Source organism: Bos taurus, chromosome 8 (assembly GCF_002263795.3).
Source record: "Bos taurus isolate L1 Dominette 01449 registration number 42190680 breed Hereford chromosome 8, ARS-UCD2.0, whole genome shotgun sequence".
Lineage (NCBI taxonomy): Eukaryota > Metazoa > Chordata > Mammalia > Artiodactyla > Bovidae > Bos > Bos taurus.
The window spans coordinates 15654391-15681281 of record NC_037335.1 but is presented as its reverse complement, the minus strand read 5'-3'; the positions used below and the strand labels follow the sequence as shown (position 1 = coordinate 15681281).

The 26891-nt window shown below is 38.3% G+C and overlaps 1 protein-coding gene across 11 annotated transcripts in view; it reads right to left on the bottom strand.

The window, feature by feature from the left end:
* The window catches only part of LINGO2 (leucine rich repeat and Ig domain containing 2), a 1453939-nt gene that overhangs the window by 620349 nt on the left and 806699 nt on the right, over positions 1-26891 (bottom strand). Inside the window, exon 1 of one of the 11 annotated variants that reach the window (XM_059889354.1) lies at positions 9205-9454. The exons of the other annotated variants lie outside the window; for them this stretch is intronic. The gene's annotated coding sequence lies outside the window, so the exon portion shown is untranslated. Of the gene's footprint in view, positions 1-9204; positions 9455-26891 lie in introns of those variants that run through there. 11 annotated transcript variants of the gene reach the window in all.

Below are 26891 nucleotides of genomic sequence, written 5' to 3'. Positions count from 1 at the left end.
CAAGAGAAACCATCTAGTATTTACAGTATGTAACAGTCTAGTTATTATATTTAAAGCAGTAAAAATACGAATGTCAAATGTTGATAGCAATAAATGGTAATGGAATTCAGAGTAGGGAAACATCAACATGGCCTAAGAAGATGGAAAGGATTTCATGAAGGCGATGGAAGGAGACAGGGCACTTGATGAACTGGGAGAAAGGAGTACTTACAGCCTAGTCAGAGTGATCAAGCTTTTAAAGAGCCCTCTATTGATCTAGAAACTGTGTGACAACTGCACATAACAGCTCTGAAACATGGAACAACTGGATAAGGATCCAAATATAAATACTGGATTTTAGCAACTCCTTGTATATACAACATCCCACTCTGCTTAGTTAAAAAGATATAACCATCAACTACATGGTTTTAAAATCCCTATAAGGGTCTGTGCAGCATCATAAGTAAAAAAAAAAAAAAAATCAAGATACAAAAACAAGAGGGCATCCGATATCGCCTTTTGGGGTTTGACTATAAATATATTAATAAACTATATATATATGTATAAACTATATATACCTCTAAAGAACTATAGTTTTTCACTTTTATAGGAAAAGCTTCACACACTGGTGAGTTAGGTAGAATTGAAGAGAACATCTCAAGATAACAGGCTCTGAACCTAGAGTACATTATACAGAATAACTAAGTCATAAAGAGAAAAACAAACATATTAATGCAAACATATTAACACATTCCATATACATGGAATCTAGAAAAATGGTATTGGTGAACTTATTTGCAGGAGTACAGACACAGACATAGAAAATGGATTTGTGGACACAGTGGAGTAAGGAGAGGGTGGGAATGAATTGAGAGTGGCATTGTCTGTGTGTGTGTGTGTGTATATATATGCATACACACACATATATATCCCATAGACACATATTTGAAAATAAAAGAACTTGACTTTGTCAACTGGCTTTGGAGGAAGTGACTCCAAAAGCTTGGCTACTGCAAATCATTATTTTCAGCAACCTCTCCAACTGGTACAGCAGACATCCCATGACTTTAATGATGGGGCCAAGTGACACAGGTCTTGATGATCGATTCTGTGATAGGAGCAAAGGCACAAGCCTTCAGGATCAGTTTCCTACGGATGGGGAGAGCTGAAGATAGCCTTCTGATGCCTGATTAGGGATCCAGCAGAACTGACCTGTTGGGTCTGGCTGCTGACCTCTTCCAACAATCTCCTTGAAGGTAGCACTAGCTCACTTGGCACAGAGGAGACAAGTAAAAGGTTTTGTGCACCAGTTTCTTACACTCAAGTGAAGTAAATGTAGACCCATTATCAGAATGAGAGTGCCTGGCATTTGTGCATCACAAATGGCTGGAGCAAAGTAACAGGTGCTCAGTAAATATCTACTGAGTGAGGTTCATAGAAACTAGAATTTCATTATGTCACTTGGAGGAAAAAATGAATTTATCACAATCAAGAAATTATCCCTGGAAAATTTTCCCAACTCCTTCTCTCCCTAAAAGAAAATACACACAGAGACATAGGCACGTATGTATGTCCTCGTGTGTACATAGGTGCCTGTGTTGTACTCTTTCCTGCTGTTTTAATTTCTCTTTTCAAAAGGTATTCCTTCATGCAAGGAAAAATTTTTCTCCTTTTACAAGGAACAGTGTGCTGATCATATTAGGGCCCCAAATAAATACTCCTCTCATCTTACAAAAATATACTGTCTTTATCTTTAGCTCATATTTAACTCATGAAAGCCATCTCAAGTTCCAAGGAACAAAATAAGTGGAATTTTTAAAAGAATGAAAATAATAATATAAAATATTAATCTGTGGACAAGAGACAGAGTTTATAGTCATTCCCTGAAGAGCTGAAATATAGAGCCAGACTCCCTTTTATTTATTTATTTTTTCCTCCCACTGAGGCAATGGTGGCCATCTCTGCATGATTGCAGTGTTGCTTTGTGTGCTGTTGACGAGTCCAACTTTAGATTCTTACCCTCACTTATTAACAGATTTCTTGGATAGTCTTTGCAGAGTGCCGCACTCCCTTTTAGAAGGTGCTAGTATTCTTTGTACTGAGGGAACTGACTTAGTTGAGACACACAAAGAAACTATTCAACATGCTCAGTGCCAAGGAGAGAAGGCAGGAGCAGTTCCAGAGGAAGATGGCATCAAGTTAGTGTGATAGAAAGGTAGAGGATGGAAAACATCAACTGTCATTGGACAAGACCCTGATGCTGGGAAAGACTGAAGGCAGGAAAAGAAGGGAACAGAGGATGGATGATATCAGATGATATCAGAGACTGGATGATATCACTGACTCAAAGGACATGCATTTGAGTAAACTCTGGGAGCTAATGAAGGACAGGGAAGCCTGGTGTGCTGCAGACTATGGGCTCGCAAGGAGTTAGACATGACTTAGTGACAGGACAACAAATATATTATATATAAATACACACACACACACACACACACACAGTGAATTACAGAAAAAAAAGTAGACTTCTGCTTTGTATGAAAGAAAGCCCAAAGTTACTCAGTGACCTAGGAGATAAAATTGTGGCAACAAACACTGGTTCCCTTCTTTTATCAAATTTATTTACTTTTGGCTGTGCTGGGTCTTTGTTGTTGCATGCGGGCTTTCTCTAGTTGCAGCGAGCAGGATCTACTTTCTCATCGTGGTGTGTCGGCTTCTCATCTGGTAGCTTCTCTTATTGCAGAGCATGGGCTCAATAATTGTGCATGGGCTTAGTTACCCCAAAACATGTGGAACCTTCCCGGAAGAGATCAAACCCATGTCTCCTTCATTGGCAGGTGGATTCTTAACCACTGGACCACCAGGGAAGTCCAAACACTGGTCCCTTTGTTATAGGGAACTTGCCTTGTTTCATCCTCTGTGCCTTTTCAGAAGCAACCTATCTTCTAAGAGTGCATAGAACAGTGGAATCTTTTGATAAATATTTTTTGGTATGCTTCTTTCACCACTACAATTTGGAGAATGTGTTGTTCTGTGCTTAGTCATTCAGTCATCTCTGACTCTTTGCAACCCGATGGACTGTAGCCCACCAGGCTCCTCTGTCCATAAGGATTCTCCAGACAAGAATACTGGAGTGGGATGTCATGCCCTCTTCCAGGCCATCTTCCCAATCCAGGGATCAAACCCAGGTCTCTCGCATTATGGGCAGATTCTTTACCACCTGAGCTACAAGGAAAGCCCGAGAATACTAGAGTGGGTAGCCTATCCCTTCTTCAGGGGATCTTCTTGACCCAGGAATCAAACTGGGGTCTCCTGCATTGCAGGCAGATTCTTTACCAGCTGAGCTACTAGGGAAGGCCAGTTTGGAGAATACATTATAGTATTTCTGGACTACAGATAGTGTGGTTTAGCATAAGTTGATCCCATTTTGACAGGTCTCATATGACTATTTTAGAAGCCACTAAATAGAGTTTGGGTCATAGGCATGATAATTCTCATATTGAAAAATTTAAGGAAATTTGTCTAAAAGTATTTGAAAGCCAAATTTACCAGAGCTAATTCAACATAATCAATCCTCCTATTAAACAATCTCTGCTCCTACTCAACCCACCTAGAATATGTGTGAAATACCAAGTTGCCCAGTGGAAGATTGAGTAAAGTGTACACAAACACCCATAATATACCCACAGTTCAGTTCAGTCGCTTAGTCGAATCCTACTCTTTGTGACCCCATGAACTGCAGCACTCCAGGCCTCCCTGTCCATCACTAACTCCTGGAGTCCACTCAAACCTCATGTCCACTGAGTCAGTGATGCCATCCAAGCATCTCATCCTCTGTCGTCCCCTTCTCCTGCCCTCAATCTTTCCCAGCATCAGGGTCTTTTCCAATGAGTCAGCTCTTCGCATCAGGTGGCCAAAGTATTGGAGTTTCAGCTTCAAAATCAGTCCTTCCAATGAACACCCAGGACTGATCTCCTTTAGGATGGACTGGTTGGATCTCCTTGCAGTCCAAGGGACTCTCAAGAGTGTTCTCCAACACCACAGTTCAAAAGCATCAATTCTTCAGTGCTCAGCTTTCTTTATAGTCCAACTCTCACATCCATACATGACCACTGGAAAAACCATAGCCTTGACTAGATGGACCTTTGTTGACAAAGTAATGTCTCTGCTTTTTAATATGCTGTCTAAGTTGGTCATAACTTTCCTTCCAAGGAGTAAGCGTCTTTTAATTTCATGGCTGCAGTCACCATCTGCAGTGATTTTGGAGCCCCCCCAAAATAAAGTCAGCCACTGTTTCCACTGTTTCCCCATCTATTTGCCATGACGTGATGGGACTGGATGCCATGATCTTAGTTTTCTGAATGTTGAGCTTTAAGCCAACTTGTTCACTCTCCTCTTTCACTTTCATCAAGAGGCTTTTTAGTTCCTCTTCACTTTCTGCCAGAAGGGTGGTGTCATCTGCATATCTGAGGTTATTGATATTTCTCCTGGCAATCTTGATTCCAGCTTGTGCTTCCTCCAACCCAGCAAGAGCTTCCTCCATACCAACAAGAAAGATAAATATAAGCAACATAAGTCTTAATATTTTCTGTCCTGTGACATCTCAGGTCTGGGAATGCAGTGAGCTGCATTCAGATTTGATCCTCATTTACTACTGATGTGGCATATATGTTAAATACTGCTGTTGCAGACATTAACCCAAACTCCTTAATTAGGGATGGAGATGATGGAATATATTTTCAGCTTAATTACCAAGCTGGTCTCAGTCAATAAAGGTTAGCTATTTGATAAGGCTTCTCAGCTATTAATATGACCCACAGTGTATAGATCAAAAAACTACATAAAACAGAGGGAAAAAACCAATTGCTCCTACTTAATGGTTCCGTACCCTTAAATATGGCCCTGCACACATCTATTTTGCACATGTACATATTCTTCCCTATCAAACCAAATAACAATCATTTACTAGGATAAAACTTTCTTCTACTTTTGCCAAAGAGATTGTCTTGTGTAACAAAAGCTACATAGGACATGAGGGTGAGAATCACAATCAGTATGGATTCTTAATTTCTTGTGCTTTTAAAAATTTGACAAGTATTTGGGAGTGCCCCTAAAATTTTGAAAAATCATTACAAAGGGAATTTGAAGATGTGTGGTGATATCCAGAGTTTCTGGGGAGGAGTTTTGGTAATAACAACAACAAAAAACCTCTCTTTCTCTAAGCTTTGGGGACCAAGCTCAACATGAAGACAGGGAATTTCTGAATTAAATATGTTAGTTGTACTAGTGCATGTTCATGGACAAAAGGATGGCTAAATTGAAGAATATTTTAAAATCTTAGGTTAAGGAATGGACTACTGACAAAAATTTAGAACTCTTTTGAGCACATATTACATTCCTCTTTCTGCCTTAAGTCACCCTTTGAGGTATTCCTTGCAAAATGTATTGGACAAAAGCAAATAAACTTTTAAAGCATTCAACTTAGTTTTAATAATCAGAGTTTTCCCTCCATCTATACTTCACTAATTTATAGAAACATTATGCAAATTATGCAATGTTGGTAATAAAAACAGTTAACATTTAAGATTTTAAATTGACAAGCAGATAATAGACTCTTGGTGGGAGCAAAAATGCTTGTGTGTGTTAGACAGTGACGTCTGGCTGTGCCCAGAGCATCAGCAAGTGTGTTTTACAGAAGAAACAGACAATTTAACTATTCTAGTGAGCATGTTAGAGGGTTACTAGGTCAGCTGTTGAGAGAGTTCTTCTTGCGTCTGGACCTAAAGTTGGTAATAAAGTAGAATAGACTTTGTTTTTTGTCTGTTCAGTTCTCTGAGAAATCCCGTAGAGAAACAAGTTAATTGGGTCACCATTTTGGCCATTTTTGGATTGACCAAATTCCTCCCATACCACTAATATTCACAAATATGGCAAGATAATGACTGTTAATAGTATCAACAAGCACAACAAACAAGCAAGCACTGAATTAAGTCTTCTAATAGCATCAAAGCAGTCAGCGAAGTTCCAGATTAGTATAGTGGTGTACATGGTATGCTACGTTCAAATCCTAAGACAACTGAAGATTCCATATAGAAAGCAGACTCAAGGGAATGTCTAATACCCAGGCCCCATTATAACATGAAGGTTAAGCCAACCTTATATTGCAGGAATTTAAGAAAAGGAAACAATACTCAGGCTCAATACTCAAATATTAAGGCTGCTGCTGCTGCTGCTAAGTCGCTTCAGTCGTGTCCAACTCTGTGTGACCCCATAGACGACAGCCCACCAGGCTCCCCCATCCCTGGGATTCTCCAGGCAAGAACACTGGAGTGGGTTGCCATTTCCTCCTCCAATGCACGAAAGTGAAAAGTCAAAGTGAAGTCGCTCAGTCGTGTCCGACTCTTAGCGACCCCATGGACTTCAGCCTACCAGGCTCCTCCGTCCATGGGATTTTCCAGGCAAGAGTATTGGAGTGGGGTGCCATTGACTTCTCCAAAATATTAAGGCAGTTGTTCTCAAATACAGTCAAGAGCCTGCTCCTTAGTGGAGATACAAAAATCTGATCAAGAGCTTGTTAAAAAACAGATTTTTTATTCTCCACTCCAGAAAGTTCCAATTAAGTAAAGGCGAGTGAACTAGAAATGTGTGTTTTACCCCCAGGTAAAGCTGCTAGGAAGGTAGGTTTGTGAGCAACTGGGGTTAAGCACTTTGCGCAGAGTCCTACGTTCAGTGAGTGAAAATGCCAGAACAAGGAAAAACCATTTTCCCAGGGCTTCTTTGATCACAACAGATGCCCTAAATGTAATCTGGAATTAATTCAGTCTATTTATTTGTAAGACAATAGACACAAAGAAATACTCTTGGACTAAATTAAGGAGCTCAAACTATAGCCACTATAAAACTTACACTTTCAAGATCAATACCTTGATGGTGTCAGTAAGGGTGGGGAGAAATGGCATTCCTATACAACCCTGAGGTTGTATAAATTAGTTCAACCTTTCTGAAGGACAATTTTTCAAGGTCTACTAAAGCTATCAGATTATTGATCATAAACTATAACCTAATAATTCTACATTAAGAAAATCATTCTATAGATATGCCTGTCATATATTCAAAGACATATAAAAAGATAAAAATTTTTGTGACTACAAAAATCTGAATAAACATACAAATCCACCTAAATAGAAAATAATATATATAGTATCATTTCATTTGTTTATGATGTGAATATGGTGATACATGTAATGAAAATTCCCTGAAGGATACATGAGAAATTCTTAGTGGTTAATTTGGGGGGGGGGTGTGTGGATACAGTGGGATATAGGGGTATGTATTAATTTCCTGTTGCCAGTGTAACAAATTACCACAACCTTTGTGGCTTAAAACAACAGAAATTTATTCTCTAAAATTCTGGAGTTAAGAAGTCTGAAATTAGTCTTATGGGGCTAAAAGTTGGAAACACAGCTGGTTCCTGTTGGAGGCTCCAGGGGCAAACTTATTGCTTTTATCTTGAGCTTCTAGAAGCTACTGGCACACTTTGGCCTACCGTCACATTACTCAAACCTCTGCTTCCTTAGTCACCTTGCTTTCTCATCTGTCTAATCTTCCTTCATTTCCCTTAGGAGGATCCTTGTCATTACACTGAGTCCACCTATGGGGAGATACAAAATCCTTGATTAGTCTACCTACAAAGTCATTTACCAAGTAAGGTAATATTTACCAATTCTGGTGACTAAGAGATTACTACTGGGGGAGAGGGAGGCAATATTCTATCACAGGAAGGATGTGAAGGTACTTTTTATTATGTGTTCTTTTAAATTATGACTTTTTAATTTTTAATTAGAGGATAATTACTTTATAATATTTTGATGGTTTCTGCCATGAATCAGCCATAGGTATACATACATGTGTCCCTTCCCTCTTGAGCCTCCTTCCCACTTGCCTCCCCATTGCACCCCTCTAGGTTATCACAGAGCAATGGCTTTGGGTTCCCTGTGTCACACAGCAAACTCCCACTGATTACCTATTTTACATATGGGAATTTATATGTTTCAATGCTACTCTTTCAAATCATGCCACCCTCTTCTTCCCTCACTGTGTCCAAAAGTCTGTTTTTTATGTCTGTGTCTCCTTTGCTGCCTTAAAAGTAGGATCATGAGTACTATATATCTAGATTCCATATATATGCATTAATATGTGAGATGTGTCCTTTTCTAACTTCATTCTGTATAATAGGCTCTGCTGCTGCTGCTGCTAAGTCGCTTCAGTCGTGTCCGACTCTGTGCGACCCTGTAGACGGCAGCCCACCAGGCTCCCCCGTCCTTGGGATTCTCCAAGCAAGAACACTGGAGTGGGTTGCCATTTCCTTCTCCAATGCATGAAAGTGAAAAGTGAAAGTCAAGTCGCTCAGTCGTGTCGGACTCTTTGTGACTCCATGGACTGCAGGCCATCACGCTTCCCCGTCCATGGGATTTTCCAGGCAAGGGTACTGGAGTGAGGTGCCATTGCCTTCTCCGAAAATAGGCTCTAGGTTCATCCATCTCATTAGAACGGACTCAAATGCATTCCTTTTTATGGCTGGGTAATATTCCCTTGCATATATGTCTCAGAACTTATCCATTCATCTGTTGATGGATATCTAGGTTGCCTCCATGTCCTAGCTATTGTAAACAGCGCTGCAATGAACAGTGGTGTGCATGTGTCTTTTTCAAAGATGGTTTCCTTGAGGTATATGCCCATAGTGGGATTGCTGGGTCATATGGTAGTTTTATTCCTAGTTTTTTAAGGAATCGCTATACTGTTTTCCATAGTGGCTATATCAAAGTGCATTCCCACCAACAGTGCAAGACAGTTCCTATTTCTCCACATACTCCCAACATTTGTTTGTAGACTTTTTCTTGATGATGGCCATTCTTACTGGTATGAGATGATACCTCATTGTAGTTTTGATTTGCATTTCTCTAATAATGAGCAATGCTGAGCATCTTTTCATGTGTTTATTAGACATCTGTATGTCTTCTTGGAGAAATATCTGCTTAGGTCTTATGCCCACTTTTTGATTGGGTTGTTTGTTTATTTTAATCATGTTTACATACCAACTTTAAAATCAAAGCTGGGCAAACGTTCAAAATAGAAACCTGTGTAATTCTGAGAAAACTATGATACATCTAAACCAACCAGAAGAACAACAATTTATTCTTAAAGTATGAGGTATTTATACTTCACTTTGATCTAAAGTGGATTTCAGTTCAGTTCAGTTCAGTTGCTCAGTCGTGTCCAACTCTTTGCGAGCCCATGAATCACAGCACGCCAGGCCTCCCTGTCCATCACCATTCAGGCAGTTATAAAACAGGTACCTGCACTAAAATTCATAAAAATTTTAAAAGTTATTAGAGCTACAATAACAAGATAAAGAGAATACTGACTGCTATAAGTTAAAATTACTTACTTTGATTGGGAATGAATCTTGGCTCTGGGTTTCCTCCTGACAACTAAAGCATAAAAAAAAAAAAAAAAAACCTGAAGAAAGAAAGGTCACCTTATTCCTGTTGTTGGCAAATGAGGAAATGTATCAATCACCAGGAAGAGACAGATTTTTATGGTACTAAGCTCTATGGAAAATTTCTCATGTGCATCATGGTATGGGATCATTTGGTATTGTTGCAAATATATCTTTGGAAAATAATTTACATCAGCCTTCAAAAATTTGGTTTCAGCCCTCTCAGCTATGCCCTTTAGCAGAGAGATGTGGACAGAAATTTTTTACACAGAGTTGAATTCCATCAGGTGCTATGCATCTTGTAAGTGCCAATGAATATAAGTGGGATACAGGGAAAATGTCTGATCAATCCACCTGAACTATCCCATCTCCCAGTTCTAGTGTCCTGAGGGAAAGCTCTCTATGCCAAACAAATAAACAACATACAGCATTAACTCATATGCTGAGAACTTGAAAGCTTTGTGCTAGCCTGGAGCACATTTCCAGAAAGACCCCAAAATCACTGCAAAGTGAGGGTGTAATAGAAATGCTGTCACTGCTGTAGTTAAGGATATGCTATAGGCAGTCTGGAGCTGCAGAACACAGCTTCAGGTTGCAAGAAAAAACCATACAGTTCCGTCAAGCCCGATTTTGTTGTTTTCTTTAAAACCATAGCTTTAAAAATATTTTTGGGTCCCTTCCAAAAGCTGTTAATTATCCCATCCTTTGAAAAGATGCATGGAATAGCTTCAGTTCAAGGGAACAGACCCAGAAGGACTGTGAAACATCGCTACTATACAGAATACTTAGGAAGATCTTCTGCCCATCCTGGAGAGAAGAAGAAAATAAGTGCTAAACTGTCAGGAACTCCTAAAAAACATGTGTTAAACTACTTCAACATTGAGGAATCATCCTAAAAAACACTGGTAGTTTCCTTGGTTTTAAAAGTTTACCTCCTAGTAACCAATTTTATTGGTCTAGCTACCAATAACAGAAAATCCATACAACTCTATCAGAGAGGGGTTTATTTGTCTGAAATTCCTGGGCTGGTTGACATGTTTAAAAATGTACGTCTTTTTGGAAAAAATGTATGTTGTTAAGAACAAAAGAGTTCTCATTTCTCCTGATCCATAGTCCTTAGTTGCAGACTTTATCCTATTATATTTCTATGCAACAATTTGCACTTTCAGGTATCCAGAAAGGGAAGTGTCAGAGAAAGAAGGACAAAGGGCTTCTATTTAATGAGGCATTGTCTTTTTTTTTTTTTTTTAATGAAAATAACCCCTCTGTTAGTATTTCTACCTACATTTCTTTCAGTGGAATGTAATACATGGTCACCTTTCAATGCCAGAGGATCCAGGGAAAGAATGTATAGCTGACAAATTGCTTCCAAAATCAATACTGTAGTCAAATGAGTGTGGCTATTGGGTAAGCATTTAGCTAAGCATACCACAGCCATCTAATGAAGATATAATAATAAATTTGGGGAGCTATACTGGTAAATGTGGTATCTACTCGCTCTATCTCTTCACAAGTTCCCCAGCTATCTTGAAGTAAAGTTATTAATATAAATATGTGATTTATTTGAAAAATCACTGTCAACATATATCAGTTTAGTTCAGTTGCTCAGTCGTGTCCAACTCTTTGCGACCCCATGAATTGCAGCACGCCAGGCCTCCCTGTCCATCACCAACTCCCAGAGTTCATCTAAACTTATGTCCATCAATTCGGTGATGCCATCCAGCCATCTCACCCTCTGTCATCCCCTTTTCCTGCTGCCCCCAATCCCTCCCAGCATCAGGGTCTTTTCCAATGAGTCAACTCTTCGCATAAGGTGGCCAAAGTATTGGAGTTTCAGCTTTAGCATCATTCCTTCCAAAGAATACCCAGGGCTAATCTCCTTCAGAATGGACTGGTTGGAACTCCTTGTAGTCCAAGGGACTCTCAAGAGTGTTCTCCAACACCACAGTTCATAAGCATCAATTCTTCAATGCTCAGCTTTCTTCACAGTCCAACTCTCACATTCATACATGACCACTCAAAAAACCATAGCCTTGACTAGATGGACCTTTGTTGGCAAAGTAATGTCTCTGCTTTTGAATATGCTATCTAGGTTGGTCATAACTTTCCTTCCAAGGAGTAAGCATCTTTTAATTTCATGCAGTAGGTTTTGTGATAGGGCATCAGAGGGCAGACACACTGAAACCATGATCACAGAAAATTAGTCAGTCTAATTACACGGACCACAGCCTTGTCTAACTCAATGAAACTAAGCCATGCTGTGCAGGGCCACCCAAGACAGGCAGGTCATGGTGGAGAGGTCTGAGAGAATGTGGTCCACTGGAGAAGGGAATGGGAAACTACTTCAGTATTCTTGCCTTGAGAATCCCATGAACAGTATGAAAAGGCAAAATGATAGGATACTGAAAGAGGAACTCCCCAGGTCGGTAGGTGTCCAATGCTACCTGGAGATCAGGGGAGAAATAACTCCAGAAAGAATGAAGGGATGGAGCCAAAGCAAAAAGAATACCCAGTTGTGGATGTGACTGGTGACAGAAGCAAGGTCCGATGCTGTAAAGAGCAATACTGCATAGGAACCTGGAATGTTAGGTCCATGAACCAAGGCAAATTGGAAATGGTCAAACAAGAGATGGCAAGAGTGAATGTTGACATTCTAGGAATCAGCGAACTGAAATGGACTGGAATGGGTGAATTTAACTCAGATGACCATTATATCTACTACTGAGGGCAGGAATCCCTCAGACGAAATGGAATGGCCATCATGGTCAACAAAAGAGTGAAATACAGTACTTGGATGCAATCTCAAAAATGACAGAATGATCTCTGTTCGTTTCCAAGGCAAACCATTCAATATCACAGTAATCCAAGCCTATGCCCCAACCAGTAAGGCTGAAGAAGCTGAAGTTGAACGGTTCTATGAAGACCTACAAGACCTTTTAGAACCTACACCCCACCCCCCCGAAAAAAAAAAAAAAAAAGTCAACATATATACAGCCTGTCTATTAAATTCTAAAATTATGAGTTAATAGAGCATTTAATTTAGAATGACTATTAACAGACATTTAGACTGACATGACGTATGTGTCTATACATGGCAGATATAAAAGCATATAGGTGTATGACAATGATAGAATAAAAGAATACTAACCTCTGTGGGACTGAGATTAAGGGAAACACTCAGAAATAGTCAAGACCCCAGGACACATATTTTTTGCTCAAAGTCTTTTGGAGATATGTTGTTCTTTCTTCTTCTTCTTCTTTTTTTTTTTTTTTTGATCATTAAATCTCAGAAAGAAGACTAACCTACATGGACTTAACCTATATTTATAGTGTTTGTATATATCTCTCACAAGAAACTAGCCTTGGTTCCATATTCTAGAGACAAGGGGACTTCTCAGGTGGCACAGTGGAAAAGAATCTGCTTGCCAATATGGAAAATGTGGGTTCAATACCTGGGTTAAGAAGATCCCCTGGAGTAGGAAATGGCAACCCACTTCAGTATTCTTCCCTGGAAAAATCCATGGACAGAATACCTTGACAGGTGATAGTCCATGCGGTTGCAAAAGAGCCAGAACATGACTGAGTGACTGAGCACGAGCACCACAAAAAGAATTTGCTCACCTCCAACATTTTATAGCTGCTACAATTGTCATCTTTTTAATTTTTTTCCCTAAGTCATAGGGACAAGGGAGGATCAGCTGGAAATGCAGAGGAAAAATTGAGAATGACATTGCCTAGCTTTGGTGTGAAAGAGAAATGGCTTGCCTATTTTCAAAAGTACTCAGTCTAGAACATGCTGTATCAAGAAGTAGAAAGATCTCTGTCTTACCTGGGGCTTTTTATCTTATTATGTAATATGTATACATGAATGTACATGATAAAGTCCTGGGTGATCATAGTCCTTGGGAAAGCCGGCCAGTTAATATGCTTCTCCTATCTTTTGCTCATAAAAAAATGGAAGCAAATTTTTTGTTCTATTTCAGTGAGTTCAATTCAACTGCCTGGGACCAATTACCTCTATTTTATTTCAACATTAACAGGTTCAAACCAAGACTTATCATTTACTGGCTGAATGACTTTGAGTAACTTACTTAAATTTACTAATCCTGATTTTCTTCAAGTATAAAGTGATGAAGGTAAATTTCTGAAAATTAAATGATATGACATACATACAGACACCTAGCATAATACACAGCCATATTAGTTGCTAAACAAATGGCATTTTTTCACCTTTCTCTCATTGAAAAGCCATCACTTTACAGCCAGGGCATTTCCACAGATACTTGTAAAAGATCTCTCTCCTAAAATCCCATTTCTTTGATTCAGTCTTTCTAGATTAGTCAGAGGGTAATGCCTAACTTCCTGGATGTCCCTACTGGGGTCATTACTTGCACAACCACAAAGATGACAGAAAGTATGTTGCCTTCTAGAAACTTCTTTTGTTGACAATGAATGAAAATAATGCCAATCTTGAAGGCAAACTGTGATCCCAGAGAGTTTCCTTAGTGTTTCTTTTCACCTTAACTGGTAACTTCTCACTCCAAGCAAGAGCAGGATATATTGCTCCTATTCCTGTTTTGTTCTAACATCATCCTTACTCTTTTAGACCCAGGATGAATCCCTGAGTGGAATCATCAGGAAGGTGTTTGACTTGGAAGGCTACTAGAACTGGAGCTAGGGTTGAAGAAATAGAATTGTGCCTCAGGCAATTCATAGAGTCAAGTAAACATCAGTGCCTGCAGACCAAGAATCCACTACTGACATGTCTCATCATACTAAACATCCTGTGCTCTTTCCTAACTACTGAGCAGAAGCCCCAATAATCACAATCTACATTCTTGTATAGATAGAAAGGCAATGGCAAAGAACGCTCAAACTACTGCACAATTGCACTCATCCCACACACTAGTAAAGTGATGCTTAAAATTCTCCAAGCCAGGCTTCAGCAATACAAGAACCGTGAACCTCCAGATATTCAAGCTGGTTTTAGAAAAGGCAGAGGAACCAGAGATCAAATTGCCAAAATCTGCTGGATCATAATAAAAACAAGAGACTTTCAGAAAAACATCTATTTCTGCTTTATTGACTATGTCAAAGTCTTTGACTGTGTGGATCACAATAAACTCTGGAAAATTCTGAAACATGGGAATACCAGACCACCTGACCTTCCTCTTGAGAAACCTGTATGCAGGTCAGGAAGCAACAGTTAGAACTGGACATGGAACAACAGACTGGTTCCAAATAGGAAAAGGAATACGTCAAGGCTGTATCATGTCACCCTGCTTATTTAACTTATATGCAGAACATATCATGAGAAACGCTGGGCTGGAAGAAGCACAAGCTGGAATCAAGATTGCCGGGAGAAATATCAATAGCTTCAGATATGCTGATGACACCACCCTTATAGCAGAAAGTGAAGAAGAACTAAAGAGTCTCTTGATGAAAGTGAAAGAGGAGAGTGAACAAGTTGGCTTAAAACTCAACATTCAGAAAACTAAGATCATGGCATCTGGTCCCATCACTTCATGTCAAATAGATGGGGAAACAGTGGAAATAGTGGCTGACTTTATTTTTCTGGGCTCCAAAATCACTGCAGATGGTGATTGCAGCCATGAAATTAAAAGACGCTACTCCTTGGAAGGAAAGTTATGACCAGCCTAGACAGCATATTAAGCAGAGACATTACTTTGCCAACAAATATCTGTCTAGTCAAGGCTATGGCTTTTCCAGTGATCATGTATGGATGTGAGAGCTGGAGTATAAAGAAAGCTGAACGCCAAAGAATTGATGCTTTTGAACTGTGTGGTGTTGGAGAAGATTCTTGAGAGTCCCTTGGACTACAAGGAGATCCAGCCAGTCCATCCTAAAGGAGATCAGTCCTGGGTATTCATTGGAAGGACTGATTTTGAAGGTGAAACTCCAATACTTTGGCTACCTGATGTGAAGAGCTGACTCATTGGAAAAGATCCTGATGCTGAGAAAGATTGAGGGCAGGAGGAGAAGGGGACGGCAGAGGATAAGATGGTTGGATGGCATCATCGACTTGATGGACACGGGTTTTGGTGGACTCCGGGAGTTGGTGATGGACAGGGAGGCCTGGCATGCTGCGGTTCATGGGGTCGCAGAGAGTCAGACATGACTGAGCAACTAAACTGAACTGAACTGAAGAGACATTACTTTGCCAACAAAGGTCCATCTAGGCAAAGCTATGGTTGTTCCAGTAGTCATGTATGGATGTGAGATTTGGATTATATAGAAAGCTGAATGCTGAAGAATTGACGCTTTTCAGCTGTGGTGTTGTAGAAGACTCTTGAGAGTCCCTTGGACAGCAAGGAGATCCAACCAGTCCATCCTAAAGAAAATCGGTCCTTAATATTCACTGGAAGGATGGATTCTGAAGCTGAAACTCCAATACTTTGTCCACCTGATGCAAAGAACTGACTCATTACAAAAGCCCTGATGCTGGGAAAGATTGAAGGTGGGAGAAGGGGATGAGAGAGGATGAGATGGTTGTATGGCATCACTGACACGATGGACATGAGTTTGAATAAGCTCTGGGAGTTGGTGATGGACATTGAAGCCTGGTGTGTTGCTGTCCATGGGGTCTCAAAGAGTCGGACACGACTGAGTGACTGAACTGAACTGAAGTCAAATTTTCTGAAATTTGAGGCAATATATATCTTGAGAACTGTATTACAAAAAGATAAATAATTGAAATGTAAAACAGAAGATTTAAGAGGAAGAATGTTTCAATATTTTTTCAGAGGAGTATTATAGATGATGTGGAGAAAATAGTTTTTTAAATAAAATAGAAAAAAAAAAAATCCCCAAATTGAACAAAATATATTTTCTGCAAATGGAAAGGAGATTACTGGGGTAAGGGGATTACACAGAAAGCTAGAAATGGAGAAATGTGACCATATTTCAGAAACCAAATAATAAAAAGCTACACACACACACCAAAAAAACCCAAAAAACCCTCCACTATATTCAAAGATATGAGAATCAGGTTATGATATTTTAGAAGTTACAGTGGATGATGGGTGATAGGACAATGTCTTAAAAAACTTGATCCCATATTTAGCAAAATAGCAGGTAGTAAGTAGAGCTAATGAAAGGTATTTGGTAACGTTCTATTTAGCAACAGAAAAAAAAATTTTTTTTTCCAAAGTATGTACCATAGCAAATTGAAAAAATATATATATACTCCTGAATATATATTTTGTTATAATGTAAATTTGGAGCAAATTTTTCATCATTATGCTGGTATGAAAACATAATTGAAGCATCACACACAACTGGTTAGCAATCAGGAACTATTTATTTAGACTATGGATAAGGGAGGGACAGGTTAAAGAGAAGTCATGCTGAATTACTTGATTTGTTTGAATGCGATTATAGATACTAATTAATTCCTTCCAGATGTTGGTAGAAAAATAAAACTTTTCAAAGTTTAGCAAAATCTTAAGAATCATTACAACTGAAGAGCCAAAACAGGATGAATAAATTGTGAACCAATAAAAATAGTGAAACAGGGCAAAGAACGCCCTATTCTTTCAATAAAGACAAGAGAAAACATAAAAAAGTCTAACAAGCAAAAGCAAAAAAATAACCTAAGCTAAGGTGCTAAATAGGGAAAGGAGTACGTCAAGGCTGTATGTTGTCACCCTGCTTATTTAACTTATATGCAGAGTACGTCATGAGAAACGCTGGACTGGAAGAAGCACAAGCTGGAATCAAGATTGCCGGGAGAAATATCAATAACCTCAGATATGCAGATGACACCACCCTTATGGCAGAAAGTGAAGAGGAACTAAAAAGCCTCTTGATGAAAGTGAAAAAGGAGAGTGAAAAAGTTGGCTTAAAGCTCAACATTCAGAAAACAAAGATCATGGCATCCGGTCCCATCACTTCATGGGAAATAGATGGGGAAACAGTGTCAGACTTTATTTTTTGGGGCTCCAAAATCACTGCAGATGGTGACTGCAGCCATGAAATTAAAAGGCGCTTACTCCTTGGAAGGAAAGTTATGACCAACCTAGATAGCATATTCAAAAGCAGAGACATTACTGTGCCAACAAAGGTCCGTCTAGTCAAGGCTATGTTTTCTCCTGTGGTCATGTATGGATGTGAGAGTTGGACTGTGAAGAAGGCTGAGCGCTGAAGAATTGATGCTTTTGAACTGTGGTGTTGTAGAAGACTCTTGAGAGTCCCTTGGACTGCAAGGAGATCCAACCAGTCCATTCTGAAGGAGATCAGCCCTGGGATTTCTTTGGAAGGAATGATGCTAAAGCTGAAACTCCAGTACTTTGGCCACCTCATGCGAAGAGTTGACTCATTGGAAAAGACTCTGATGCTGGGAGGGTTTGGGGGCAGGAAGAGAAGGGGATGACAGAGGATGAGATGGCTGGATGGCATCACTGACTCGATGGATGTGAGTCTCAGTGAACTCCGGGAGTTGGTGATGGACAGGGAGGCCTGGCGTGCTGTGATTCATGGGGTCGCAGAGTCGGACACGACTGAGTGACTGGTACTGAACTGAAGGTGCTAAAAGTAAGTCCAAAAATATCAGTGACCAATATCATATTATTTTCAATTTTTGTGTTTGTTCAGTCATCAAGCTGTGTCTGACTGTTTGTGACTCCATGGACTGTAGCCTACCAGGCTCCTCCGTCTATGGGATTTTACATTCAAGGATACTGGATGGATTGGGTTGCCATTTCCTTCTCCAGGAGATTTTCCTGACCCAGGTATTGAACCTGCGAACCTGTGTCTCCTGCATTGGCAGGAAGATTATTTTACTGCTGAACCACCATTAAAAGCCAGAGACTAATAATGTTGGGGAGGAAAGGCAGAGACAAGAAAATTCAACTGTCTACCCACAACCTGTTTACAAGAGATACACCTGAGAGATGTATGTATCCATACCCATCCTGCAGGGAGGGAGGGAAGAAGGATAGAAGGAAAAGGAAAGGAAGAGTTGATAATAATCTCCCTATCTTTGATTTCCAGGTCTCAAGATGAGAGAAGCAACGGCAATAAAGCATAATTTTCTCTGGCATCTGACACTCACTTTCCATGGATTTTCCTCATTAGATTTCCATGACACCACTGTCTGCTGGTCTGTATGTGTCCTTCTTTACCTATCTGATCTCATAGGCACTTGCTTATTCTCCACTCCTTAAATATCAAAATTTTCTAAATTCCACCTTTGACTGTTTTCCTGCCACACCATCTTCCCAAACAGTTTCATTCATTCCTGTGGTTTCAACAACTGAAGACACATTATTTCCAAATCTTCTTGATGAAATTCTAATTTTTCCATCCAAATGCTCACTCATTAATATTTGAAAGAGACCCTAACTAAATTCAGAATGTTCAAAAATATGTGTTATACTTTTGCTTGACTCTCACAGCAACCCCATCTTAAAGTTATATATAATAATAAATTATAAGTATTTTAGAGGATTTAAAAATGTGTCCGATGATGTGAATATTATAGTGATATTTGTTATTCAGCAGGTTTGACAAAATAAAATCTTAAATCAGAAAATAATTAAAAGAACTAATAATGTCACCCAGCTCTAGAATATTTTATAATTTTATATAGTACAACAAGCCAATAAATGTAGCAGTAAAAACAGTCTTTGATACACAAGTATTGCTTTTCAGTGCCATAAAATTGTACTTTTGGGAGAGTAGCACATTATAGTTTAAGTGAAGCTCTTCATTAGATAGTATGAGAAAATGAGCCATGAAAGGAAGATGGAAAAGCCTCCTTAATAGTTCCTGTGCAGATAATGTAGGCCAAAGACAATCAATAGCCATGCCTCATTTATTTTATGTCCATGAGCACTTAGAGGCAAAATGTTAGTGTTTGCTATTCTGTTGGCTTGGCCTTGCTCTGCATTAGTAATGAAAAAAGGATTTGCATATTAAGGTGTAATTTTTTATGAATTTAACTTGCACAACAAGCTGTTATTGTTAACCAATATGAAAAAAAAACACCTCTTGTATTACCTTCAGGTCCATTAAAGTCACCTCTAAGCAGCTTGGATAATAAATTTAGTATGTCTCCAAAATGAGCTAATCAATATAAAATTTCATAAATACTTTATAAAAATATATTAACTGTACATAAAAATGAAGAATTCCATAAAATACATAATTTAGAAGCTGTCACAATAATTGATGAAGGCAATCCTAAAATCAGCATACTTTAAAAAAGATTATTGATGATGTTTCCATCTGAAACAACCTTTAGCTATTATGTATAATGGTCTACCTGGTACCACCTCTAGGGTGATGGCATATTGAAATATATGATACATGTCTATTTAAAGTCAAAAGTTTTATTCATTATTACCATCATATTTATGGGAACAGACTTTATGGTAAGAAATCTGAGGTAAATAAATTTATGATTTTCTAAAAATTGGCTTTCCACAGAGAGGATAAAACTTAAATGTCATATAAAATGGATTAATATTTACTTTTATGTAAGATAAAGGAATCTTAGACATTAGATTTTGACCTGGCAATAGAAGGAAAAACAAACAAACAAAAAAAACAAAGGGAAAATGAAAAAAAGTCAGAAAGGCTAACCAATACATAAGACAATAGGAAAGGCAGAACAAGAACAGATGGCTTGGGTGTAAAAGTAACACTGGGAGTTCTCCTGAAATTTATTGGAGAGTTCACTTACTACCTCTGGATTCCAGACTTCAAAAGTGGGAAACAGGGTAAGACTCTATGCAACAGAAAAATTATCATCAAGGTAAGATGAACAGTGCATACAGTCTAATGATTTATTTTGATTTTAACAGTTACAGTTTAACAATTATAGTCAAAATAGTTTCAGAAAAAGTTTATTTTCTTCTTTTTTTAAAATTTATTTTATTTATTTATTTATTTTATTTTTTAACTTTACAATATTGTATTGGTTTTGCCATATATCAACATGAATCCGCCACAGGTACACACATGTTCCCTGTCCTGAACCCTCCTCCCTCCTCCCTCCCTGTACTATCCCTCTCGGGGTGTCCCAGTGCACCAGCCCCAAGCATCCAGTATCGTGTGTCGAACCTGGACTGGCAACTCATTTCATATATGATATTATACATGTTTCAATGCCATTCTCCCAAATCATCCCACCCTCTCCCTCTCCCACAGAGTCCAAAAGACTGTTCTATACATCAGTGTCTCTTTTGCTGTCTTGTATACAAGGTTATTGTTACCATCTTTCTAAATTCCATATATATGCATTAGTATACTGTATTGGTGTTTTTCTTTCTGGCTTACTTCACTCTGTATAATTCTTACTCGAGTTTAAAAAGCTAAGAAAATGTTCTAGATAGAATAATGTAAAAAAAATTTATTTCTTCCATTTCTTACCTATATTTTCCTATATACTTATGTATTTAGTCTCCATAGTATTTTTTTTAACATTTAAAACATGTTAGATTTCCAAATGGCTGTCCCATTCTCACTAGTATTTTTAATTTACATATACTTACATTGCAATTTTCAAATATATAGTAATATTGGTAGGAAAACAAAACTTTTTATAATATATGAGACATGGTATGGCATAATATTTCACAAGAGGCCTATTTCAAAAGAAGCATAGAAGTTACCAGCGCAGACATAAGGCTTATAAACTGGGAAGAGAAAAAATAAGTCCCTAATGTGTCATATTTACAGTGAGACAGTTTTAATGTGGTTGTTTGTAAAGTGTTCTTTCACTCGTTTCTAGTCTCATTGTTCTTTTGCTTCTGGATTTTTACTGTATTTTTTCCTAAAGAAAATGCATTTAGTTACATCATGGAAATGATAAAACATTAATGTTTTTCACAAATTATGCATCTAATATGGCCTAGATGCTAGAAATAGTTAAGGGGGAAAAAAATTCCATTTTCAGTATCCTAACTCAGTTTATCACTTAGCTGAGAAACAAATTCAGAAATGAGGAAGCTGTAAAGAGGAAAGGTGTACTTGATGAAAAAATTAAGTGGTATAAACTCAAGTGAAATTAGCAAGGCTTCACAGAGAAGTATACTCCGGAAGTATGGCTTGAAAGAAGAAGTGGGGAGCCTTTATAAGTAGTGGAAAGCTCGTGAGCATAAAAGGACACCAGGAAGACCAAAAGGAACGGAGTGAAGGATTCCAAGTTAGGGAAAGATGGCAAACCATATTATTTAACTAGATGTGAGTCAATTTAAGAAGAACTTAGAATATCAACAGGCTTCACTATTGGCTCAGTTGGTAAAGAGTCTGTTGGCAATGCAGGAGACCCAGATTCAATCCCAGGGTGGAGAAAAACGCCTGAAAAGGAAATGGCAATCCACTGCAGTATTCCTATCTGGAAAATCCCAAGGACAGAGGAAGCTTGCAGGCTACAGTCCCTGGGTTCACAAAGAGTCAGACATGACTGAGTGACTAATCCTAGAATACCATAATGAAAACATAAAACAATCCTAGTGACAGCAGAAAGAAAGGGAATGTTTTAATGATACTGGTTAAAACATTAGTCAGTCAGTACAGTCACTCAGTTGTGTCCAACTCTTTGTGACCCCATGGACTGTAGCACGCCAGGCCTCCCTGTCCATCACCAACTCCCAGAGTTTACTCAAATCCATGTCCATTTAGTCAGAGATGCCATCCAATCATCTCATCCTCTGTCATCTCCTTCTTCTACCACCTTCAATCTTTCCTAGCATCAGGGTCTTTTCAAATGAGTCAGCTCCTCCCAGAAACTGGCCAAAGTATTAGAGTGTCAGCTTCAACATCAATCCTTCCAATGAACAATCAGGACTGATCTCCTTTAGGATGTACTGGTTGGATCTTCTTTTCTTTTTTTATTTTATTTTATTTTTAAACTTTACAATACTGTATTCATTCTGCCAAATATCAAAATGAATCCGCCACACGTATACCTGTGTTTCCCATCCTGAACCCTCCTCCCTCCTCCGTCCCCATACCCTCTGGGTTGTCCCAGTGCTCCAGCCCCAAGCATCCAGTATCGTGCATCGAACCTGGACTGGTGACTCGTTTCATACATGATATTATACATGTTTCAATGCTATTCTCCCAAATCTCCCCACCCTCTCCCTCTCCCACAGAGTCCATAAGACTGATCTATACATCAGTGTCTCTTTTGCTGTCTCGTACACAGGGTTATTGTTACCATCTTTCTAAATTCCATATATATGCGTTAGTATACTGTATTGGTGTTTTTCTTTTTGGCTTACTTCACTCTGTATAATAGGTTCCAGTTTCATCCATCTCATTAGAACTGATTCAAATGTATTCTTTTTAATGGCTGAGTAATACTCCATTGTGTATATGTACCACTGCTTTCTTATCCATTCATCTGCTGATGGGCATCTAGGTTGCTTCCATGTCCTGGCTATTATAAACAGTGCTGCGATGAACATTGGGGTACACGTGTCTCTTTCCCTTCTGGTTTCCTCAGTGTGTATGCCCAGCAGTGGGATTGCTGGATCATAAGGCAGTTCTATTTCCAGTTTTTTAAGGAATTTCCACACTGTTCTCCATAGTGGCTGTACTAGTTTGCATTCCCACCAACAGTGTAAGAGGGTTCCTTTTTCTCCACACCCTCTCCAGCATTTATTGCTTGTAGACTTATGGATTGCAGCCATTCTGACTGGCGTGAAATGGTACCTCATAGTGGTTTTGATTTGCATTTCTCTGATAATGAGTGATGTTGAGCATCTTTTCATGTGTTTGTTAGCCATCTGTATGTCTTTTTTGGAGAAATGTCTATTTAGTTCTTCGGCCCATTTTTTGATTGGGTCATTTATTTTTCTGGAGTTGAGCTGTAGGAGTTGCTTGTATATTTTTGAGATTAGTTGTTTGTCAGTTGCTTCATTTGCTATTATTTTGTCCCATTCTGAAGGCTGCCTTTTCACCTTGCTAATAGTTTCCTTTGTTGTGCAGAAGCTTTTAAGTTTAATTAGGTCCCATTTGTTTATTTTTGCTTTTATTTCCAATATTCTGGGAGGTGGGTCATAGAGGATCCTGCTGTGATGTATGTCAGAGAGTGTTTTGCCTATGTTCTCCTCTAGGAGTTTTATAGTTTCTGGTCTTACGTTTAGATCTTTAATCCATTTTGAGTTTATTTTTGTGTATGGTGTTAGAAAGTGTTCTAGTTTCATTCTTTTACAAGTGGTTGACCAGTTTTCCCAGCACCACTTGTTAAAGAGATTGTCTTTAATCCATTGTATATTTTTGCCTCCTTTGTCAAAGATAAGGTGTCCATATGTGCATGGATTTATCTCTGGGCTTTCTATTTTGTTCCATTGATCAATATTTCTGTCTTTGTGCCAGTACCATACTGTCTTGATAACTGTGGCTTTGTAATAGAGCCTGAAGTCAGGCAGGTTGATTCCTCCAGTTCCATTCTTCTTTCTCAAGATAGCTTTGGCTATTCGAGGTTTTCTGTATTTCCATACAAATTGTGAAATTATTTGTTCTAGCTCTGTGAAGAATACCGTTGGTAGCTTGATAGGGATTGCATTGAATCTATAAATTGCTTTGGGTAGTATACTCATTTTCACTATATTGATTCTTCCAATCCATGAACATGGTATATTTCTCCATCTATTAGTGTCCTCTTTGATTTCTTTCACCAGTGTTTTATAGTTTTCTATATATAGGTCTTTAGTTTCTTTAGGTAGATATATTCCTAAGTATTTTATTCTTTCCGTTGCAATGGTGAATGGAATTGTTTCCTTAATTTCTCTTTCTGTTTTCTCATTATTAGTGTATAGGAATGCAAGGGATTTCTGTGTGTTGATTTTATATCCTGCAACTTTACTACATTCATTGATTAGTTCTAGTAATTTTCTGGTGGAATCTTTAGGGTTTTCTATGTAGAGGATCATGTCATCTGCAAACAGTGAGAGTTTTACTTCTTCTTTTCCAACTTGGATTCCTTTTATTTCTTTTTCTGCTCTGATTGCTGTGGCCAAAACTTTCAAAACTATGTTGAATAGTAATGGTGAAAGTGGGCACCCTTGTCTTGTTCCTGACTTTAGAGGAAATGCTTTCAATTTTTCACCATTGAGGATAATGTTTGCTGTGGGTTTGTCATATATAGCTTTTATTATGTTGAGGTATGTTCCTTCTATTCCTGCTTTCTGGAGAGTTCTTATCATAAATGGATGTTGAATTTTGTCAAAGGCTTTCTCTGCATCTATTGAGATAATCATATGGTTTTTATTTTTCAATTTCTTAATGTGGTGTATAACATTGATTGATTTGCGGATATTGAAGAATCTTTGCATCCCTGGGATAAAGCCCACTTGGTCATGGTGTATGATCTTTTTAATGTGTTGTTGGATTCTGATTGCTAGAATTTTGTTAAGGATTTTTGCATCTATGTTCATCAGTGATATTGGCCTGTAGTTTTCTTTTTTTGTGGCATCTTTGTCAGGTTTTGGTATTAGGGTGATGGTGGCCTCATAGAATGAGTTTGGAAGTTTACCTTCCTCTGCAATTTTCTGGAAGAGTTTGAGTAGGATGGGTGTTAGCTTTTCTCTAAATTTTTGGTAGAATTCAGCTGGGAAGCCATCTGGACCTGGGCTTTTGTTTGCTGGAAGATTTTTGATTACAGTTTCAATTTCCATGCTTGTGACGGGTCTGTTAAGATTTTCTATTTCTTCCTGGTCTAGTTTTGGAAAGTTGTACTTTTCTAAGAATTTGTCCACTTCTTCCACGTTGTCCATTTTATTGGCATATAATTGTTGATAGTAGTCTCTTATGATCCTTTGTATTTCTGTGTTGTCTGTTGTGATCTCTCCATTTTCATTTCTAATTTTATTGATTTGATTTTTCTCCCTTTGTTTCTTGATGAGTCTGGCTAATGGTTTGTCAATTTTATTTATCCTTTCAAAGAACCAGCTTTTGGTTTTGTTGATTTTTGCTATGGTCTCTTTTGTTTCTTTTGCATTTATTTCTGCCCTAATTTTTAAGATTTCTTTCCTTCTACTAACCCTGGGGTTCTTCATTTCTTCCTTTTCTAGTTGCTTTAGGTGTAGGGTTAGGTTATTTATTTGACTTTTTTCTTGTTTCTTGAGATGTGCCTGTATTGCTATGAACTTTCCCCTTAGGACTGCTTTTAAAGTGTCCCACAAGTTTTGAGTTGCTGTGTTTTCATTTTCATTAGTTTCTATGCAAATTTTGATTTCTTTTTTGATTTCTTTTATTTGTTGGTTATTCAGCAGCGTGTTTTTCAGCCTCCATATGTTGGAATTTTTAATAGTTTTTCTCCTGTAATTGAGATCTAATCTTACTGCACTGTGGTCAGAAAAGATGCTTGGAATGATTTCTATTGTTTTGAGTTTACCAAGGCTAGCTTTATGGCCCAGGATGTGATCTATCCTGGAGAAGGTTCCATGTGCGCTTGAGAAAAAAGTGAAATTCATTATTTGGGGATGAAATGTCCTATAGATATCAATTAGGTCTAACTGGTCTATTGTATTGTTTAACGTTTGTGTTTCCTTGTTAATTTTCTGTTTAGTTGATCTATCCATAGGTGTGAGTGGGGTATTAAAGTCTCCCACTATTATTGTGTTATTGTTAATTTCTCCTTTTATACTTGTTAGCATTTGTCTTACATATTGTGGCGCTCCCGTGTTGGGTGCATATATATTTATAATTGTTATATCTTCTTCTTGGATTGATCCTTTGATCATTAGGAAGTGACCATCTTTGTCTCTTTTCACAGCCTTTATTTTAAAGTCCATTTTATCTGATATAAGTATCGCTACTCCTGCTTTCTTTTGGTCCCTATTTGCATGGAAAATCTTTTTCCAGCCCTTCACTTTGAGTCTGTATGTGTCTCCTGTTTTGAGGTGGGTCTCTTGTAGACAACATATGTAGGGGTCTTGTTTTTGTATCCATTCAGCCAGTCTTTGTCTTTTGGTTGGGGCATTCAACCCATTTATATTTAAGGTAATTACTGATAAGTATGATCCCGTTGCCATTTACTTTATTGTTTTGGGTTCGAGTTTATACACCGTTTTTGTGTTTCCTGTCTAGAGAATATCCTTTAGTATTTGTTGGAGAGCTGGTTTGGTGGTGCTGAATTCTCTCAGCTTTTGCTTGTCTGAGAAGCTTTTGATTTCTCCTTCATATTTGAATGAGATCCTTGCTGGGTACAATAATCTGGGCTGTAGGTTATTTTCTTTCATCACTTTAAGTATGTCTTGCCATTCCCTCCTGGCTTGAAGAGTTTCTATTGAAAGATCAGCTGTTATCCTTATGGGAATTCCCTTGTGTGTTATTTGTTGTTTTTCCCTTGCTGCTTTTAATATTTGTTCTTTGTGTTTGATCTTTGTTAATTTGATTAATATGTGTCTTGGGGTGTTTCACCTTGGGTTTATCCTGT